Genomic DNA, 7,097 nt, shown 5'->3' with positions numbered 1-7,097 from the left:
GCTCGCGCTCCGGCTCGGGCTCGCGCTCCGGCTCGGGCTCGCGCTCCGGCTCGGGCTCGCGCTCCGGCTCGGGCTCGCGCTCCTCCTCCCGCCTAGGTTCCATCTTGCCTTGGGGCTCCAGCGCCTTGCACACGGCTCCGCCCGCCGGCTCCCCGTAGTCGCACCCCCTAAAGACCTGACACCTCTTCACCCAGGCTCCTCTCGCGTCGGACCGGCTGGTGGCCCAGAGAGCCAGCAAGCCCAGGCAGCTGCCCAGCGCCCGGAGCCTCACCATAGCATAGCAGCCGTGGCTGCACTTCACCGCGACCCTGATTGCTCCTTGCTTCTTATTCACCCCTGCCGATTGTGACCTTAGTGTCCGCATATCTGGACCTTTACCACAATGGCCGCTCACGCTGTTTTCCAGCTGCCGAGGCCATCTTGGTAAAGGGGGCTGTCAGTCTCTGACCCCCTTATATGGCAAATACTCTCCAGTCTTCTGGACAGCAGCTGCTGCCACTGTATACCTGCTTTGCTCTTACTTAACGACTGGGGCTGCTTCCCACAGAGTCTCAGGGCACTCTAAGACATCTCCTTTCAGATATAAATGCAGCATTACTTTGATTTTAACTCTGGTAGCTAATCAATAAGATTATCAATCAGAGCTGGAAAGGCCCTTTAGAAATCATCCAGTCCAATCTCCTCTTTTTTCATGTGAAGAAACTGAGCCCTAGAGAGGTTAAGTGACATACTACAGGTAGTTAGTGGATGAGCCAGCATGTGAATGAACTATGCCATTACCTTCCTAAGAAATTCACATTATTATTAACACTTAAGTAGACTGACTTCATCAAAGTGGGCATTTCCTCTATCAACACAAATGAAATCCCTTCCAGATCTATTTTACCTAAATATAAGTTCTTCTAGCCGGGGACTGAGCTGGTTAACATCTTCTACTTAGAGCAGTTTAATAGTCCTTTAAAATGTAGTGGCAGCTATGCCATATGCCCAGTTGGAAAGAAGAGATATTTTAGTCTGAAGTTTGTGGAGCTCATGGTGTGAAGTAGATATTAAATATGAATGGCAACAATGTTATTACTCTGGAAATATTCTACCATTTTAAACAGATGTTGCAACCTCCCAGATCATACCGTTCTTATTTAAATTGTATCTTATTTTTTCTCCTATGGTGTTGAAGCTACAAGGTTGCACTGTGGCTCTGTCAAATTCCCTTTAAGGACATAAGTTTAAAATTGACAGAATTGGACTGAACAGCATCTGTGACCCTGAAGGATAATGATAGCTGACATTTGTTTATGTTGTACCTTAAATAATACATTTACATTACGTCATTTGATCCTCACAACAACCCTCTCTGGTATTATCTCTATTTTTACAAATGAAGAAACTGGACAGAAGAATTTGAGGGCTGCCTTAATGGTCAGAGGCTGAATCTCTCTCAGCTCTGGGTCCTGGCTCTTTCCACCTGCCAACTTTGCTTTCCTTGCCTGAGGCCAAGTGTCTCAAGGAAGGCCAGAGAAGTGTTGGGTTATGGCAGGAAATAAAGGTACAAAATATAGAGGTGACTTCAGGAAGCTGTAAGCCAGTCTGCTTTGTACGTAAAGTAAATATACTTTTCAGTAGTAAAAGCTGGATTTTCCTTATTATTTGCCATGATATGGTTAGTGTCAAGCACAGACCTGTCATTTATTACCTATGTGACCTTGGACAAATCAATTAATCTCTCTGAGTCTCAGTTTCCTAATCTGTAAAATAAAGAGTTTTGGAAAGGATGGGTTCTAAATTTCCTTCCAGCTGTAAATTTATGATCCTATGATTCCTTAGGCTAGAACTTCCCAAATAGCTGGGTATTAGTTAACTTATAGAATGCTTAAGTCCAGGCTGAGTATGGGTGGAGCTAAGAACTTGCCATCTTGCCACAGGCTTGGAAAGTAATCACAGCACCAGAAATAACAACTGATGGAGTGGCCTAGATTACTGTTAATGATCATTCACAAACTTTTGAGAAGATATAAATACACACCACCACCACCACCAACCACCTCCACCACTCCAAAAAAAAGGGGCAATCTTTAATGAATACAGATATGCTAAGACAGATTTGTCAAACACTGTGCTCAGTCTGGGCATTAGGAGAGCAGGTGGTTATGGATAAACAAATGGGAAAGCCTAAGAAACAATAGTCTTTGAATTCAGCATTAAAACAAAACTGATTACATAATAAATAGAGGAAGCGCAGGGTGGTAAAGTAGATAAAGGGCCTACCCAGAAGTTAGAAAGACCTAGGTTTGTGTCTTGCTTTTCTCAAGTGTCACCATGGAAAAGTTTTGTTTATTTTTTTAACCTCTAAGTAACTCAGACAACTTTTAATTCATTTGTTGTTGTTCAGTCATGACCAACTCTTGTCACCCCATTTGTGGTTTTCTTGACCAAGATACTGGAGTGGTTTGCCATTTCCTTCTCCAGCTCGTTTTACAGATGAGGAACTGAGGCAAACTGGGTTAAGTGACTTGTCCAGGGTCACACAGCAATTGCGTGTCTGAGACCAGATTTAAACTCACAAGATGAGTCTTCCTGACTCCAGGCCCAGCACTTCATACACTTCAACACCTAGCTGCCCATTCTGATTTATAGAATCATAGATTTGGAGCTGGAAGACTCCAGAGATTATCTAGTCATTTGAGAGTCTAGTAGTTGAAAATCCAGTGAGCTAGCTAGCAGCCAGAAGTAGTTTCTTCTAGTGGAGAGGCTACTGAGCTGGAAAGTAAAAAGACCTGGTTCTAGACCTACCCCTGTTTCTAATCAGCTGTGTGATCTCAGGGAGATCATTCAACTTCTCTGAATTTCAGCTTCCTCATTTTACAAATAAGAAAACTGAGCCCCAGATGAGCTAAGTGACTCACCATAGTCATCCCTACTGAGTTAAGTGACAAAGAAAGTATCTAACTAAACCCAGGTTCTCTGACCCTAAAACCAGTGTGTTTACCAGTAGCTTCTCAAACTCCATTAGCACTCTAAATTACAGATGAGTTGCCAATCTGCTTTAGTTCACGGGCACTTCAACTAGATGGAAAATTCCCCATAGAGATGAAATCACAGAACAGGACTAAAAGGGAAAAAAAAAGTAATAAATTACCATGACATAATGTATACACTTTCCTACACTCCCTGAATAAAAGACCACAGGATTTCTAACCAACACAGCCTATCTACAGAAAAAAGGGGGAAAAAAAGCTTAGGAGTTCTGTTCTGCAGACAATGAAAAGGCATTGTTCTGTGTTACCATTTATATCACCCCCCTATACAAATCGTCTTGCAAGCCCCATTGCATGGTACAGCTTGCACAATGCACTCTCTGCATTTTATTCATGACTATTTCAGATTGTCACTTGGCTGAATTGGGCCTTGTTTATCCTTTTGTTCTATGCTACAGCTAGCACACATACTTACCCAGTTCATTAGAAATAGTAATTTTTACTTTTCTCTCCCTTCAAAATATTACTTACTTTGAAATGTCTTCCATCAGAAAGGAAAAGATAGAAGTTGTACTTCAACAATCCTCTAGGAGTGGTTAGTCACAAATAGGAATAATTTTTTTTTAGAATAGTAATAAATAATGTTAATAAATCACCAGGCAAGATATTAGTTATTACCAAAATAGTGCACAATTGTAACTTCAGAGGAATTTCATTAAAAGAATGCTTACTGAGGAACCCATATCTTTACAGAAGTGAGATCTTTGCCTTCCCTAGGGCTCTCGGCTCAGGAATTTCAGGTATGGCAAGGCCAGAAGCTAAGTGCATAGAGAAAGCTAACCACAAGCTTATTTATAGTTCCATTAAATACATTATTTATCCCCAGGCCAACTGGTGATTGAAACATTTTGATTATCCTTAAAGTTTTATAGATTACTTACACTCAGAAGCAGTCTAGGAGTTGAAAATACAGTAGCTAGCCACCAGAAAGTAGTTTCTTCTAGTGGAAAGCCTAGTGAACTGGAAAGTTAAAGGACCTGGTTCTAGACCTGCCCCTGTTTCTAATCAGCTGTGTGATCTCAGACAGATCATTCACCTTCTCTGAGTTTCAGCTTTCTCATTTATAAAAATGAGAGGGTTAGATGGGAGGTCTTAACCGTTTTTATACAATGGATGCTTTTAGTAGTCTGGTGAAGTCTGTGGACCCCTTCTCGGAATAATATTTTTAAATGAATAAAGTAAATTTAAAAAAAAACAGGATTACAAAGGAATCCAATTATATTGAAATAAAGATGTAATTTTTGGGTTACAAAGGAAGTCAATTATATTGAAATAACAATGAGGGGGCAGCTAGGTGGCACAGTGGATAGAGCACTGATCCTGAAGTCAGGAGGACCTAAGTTTAAATCTGGCCTCAGACCAAACACTTGACACTTACTAGCTGTGTGACCCTGGGCAAGTCACTTAACCCCAATTGCCTAAAAAAAAAAAAAAAAAGAAATAACAATGTAATTTTTTCTCCCATCCAAGTTCATGTGTCCCTTGAAATTTCTCCATGGACCCCACCCCCAGATACTCCAGGTTAAGAATTCCAGGACTAGAATGATATCTAAAGTCTCTTCCAGCCTTCAAATTTGCTAAGTACCTAACGTGTTCAGAAAAAACAGAACTATGCTGGCCACCTTTTATCTCTATCACTGGTTTTACCTTCTGACAACAAAGGGCAACAAAAGCAGCTTTTTAAAGTATGTTTTAGGCAGAAAAGTTAGAATTCAGAAATATAGCACAGGACTCAGAGATGTGTAAATAGGATCCAATTTTCAACATTAATGTGTCCTTCAGGAGAGGTATTATTAAAGTAATACTTTCCCAGTCCAACTACCTAATGAATTAATAGTTGGAGAGAGGTGCCCTGAAGAGTCTGCTCCTTGTCATCTCTCTTTTTTTTTTTTTAAAGGCAATTAGGGTTAAGTGACTTGCCCAAGGTCACACAGTTAGTAAATGTCAAGTGTTTGGTCTGAGGCCAGATTTGAACTCAGGTCCTCCTGATTTCAGGGCCAGTACTCTATCCACTGTGCCACCTACCCACTCCATGCCCCTTGTCATCTTAAAAGAGAGCAACAGTAACATGAGGAAGCAGCTAAGAGAAGTAAAGGAAAGCTGTAAATGAAAGCTTTTAATGTCACAATAGTAATTCATTCTTCTAGGTGTGAGATCATACTTTCACTATAGTATTTATCAGAAATAGGAAAAGATAGGCTAGAAAGATGACAATAATATTTAGTCATGTAAAAAGTAATATCTGCCTCTCAGTGTGTTTACTCCTCTCTTATTTAAAGACTGCGAAGTATTATTCTAAAAATAATAAATATACAATGTAATCAAACCCAGGAATTATTATCTGAAAAGAAGGCAGACACTAAATACTTGGGGAGAAAAGGACATTATTGTTACCCCAAAATGGTGGCAGAGAAAATATTGAGTACCAATTCATATGGCTAATTGCTCACCTCTCAAAAATCTTAGGATAATTATCTACATGCTTTTCAAGGGCATCCTTGATGGAAGTATGAGAAGGGAAGAGGCAGGCTTTCTCAAGTGATATTCTATAGCAGGGCACATTGTTGCCATCATGCCGTTGTAAAGTTGTAAAGAATACAAGATTCCACTGTGTTTAGACTGTTCATGGTTTTTAAAAGGAATTTTATTGGTAGAACAAGATGCTTCCTTTAAGACCCCACTCCAACAAATCTCCCGTGTATATGCTGAAATTATGCAAGATTTCTTGACAGATATAATAGAGAAAATTGTGACAAGCCTGATAACTAATACTAAACAAGGTATAAACCAGGAAGACATATGCTCCCCAAAAGGTGTTTGCCATTGTCATTGGAGATATCAAACTTTGAGTCCAGATGCTAGAAAGATTTTGTATATATGTTGCGCTCCTTTTCACAGTTGACATCATGTTAATTGCATCAAATTCCACAAGACTAAGACTTCTAAAAGAGATCTATAATCATTCAAAAGAGTTTAGCTACCGGAAAAATCTAGTGGATGAAGAATGCCTAGTTTTCAGGATATGATATGTAATTGAATGGACAACCCATAGAACTGGTACCTACATCTTGGACAGACTCTGCAGGTAGACAATGAATTAGGCCCAGAATTGAATAAGAGTAGGAAAGTGGACTAGATTGTTTTTGGCATACAGTGATAATAAAATAATAGCTAACATTAGTATAGCACCTACGATGTGCCAGGCAGTGTGCTAAATGTTTTATGAATACTACCTCATTTCATACAAGTGCTTTTAATAATTCCAAGTTTTTTCCCGAAACAAAAAATTGGTTTTTTTACCATCAATATTCTTCTAATAAGGCTGTATGACTACAAGTCAAAGAAAGCCACATCCTCATTTGTACTATCAAAAGAGCAACAGAGAGGCGCATGAATAGGCCACACTATTATTAACAAAGAATCACACAAGGAAAGTAGCACAAAAAACATCAACAGAGAAAAGTGTAACAGGAAAAGGAAGTGGATTGGTCATATGATGACAGTGAGAAATAACTGGTGAATAGCCCACATGCTTCATTGGATGCCCAGGCTATATGTAGAGATCTAGAGGCCTCTAGAATGTTAGGAGGACTTCCTGTGGATGATGAACAGGAAAGCACTGACAACAGTCACAAAGAGTAAGAAGGTATTAATGGGTGACAATCTGTATCAGAAGTTGTATGCAATCTGTGGTAGTGTGTATTATAGCATAGTAGGTGTTAAAAACTTGTTAATTGATTGGAAGGATTGTCTAAGCTAATGATCCATCAAAGTATTGAAGTAATAATTACATTAAACCTAGTAGCTTTGATTTGTACTTGATTTGTACTTTTCTGGAATCAGTTATAAGGAGGCTACTACATGGATCATTTAGAGGTCCCAAAAACACAGGAAAGTTTCATAAGACTTAGGGATTGTTTGGGGAATGGCTAAACAGATTATGGTATATGCATGTAATATGATATTATTTTGACATAAGAAATTATGAAAAGGTCAGTTTCAGAGAAATCTAGAAAGACTTGAATGATGCAAAACTATGTGTACCATAATAACATTGTAAAG

The sequence above is a fragment of the Vombatus ursinus genome, unplaced genomic scaffold, assembly GCF_900497805.2.
Source record: "Vombatus ursinus unplaced genomic scaffold, bare-nosed wombat genome assembly UNPS02014830.1, whole genome shotgun sequence".
Classification (NCBI taxonomy): Eukaryota; Metazoa; Chordata; class Mammalia; order Diprotodontia; family Vombatidae; genus Vombatus; species Vombatus ursinus.
The sequence above is the reverse complement of the archived record's forward strand: the minus strand, read 5'-3'. Positions refer to the sequence as shown.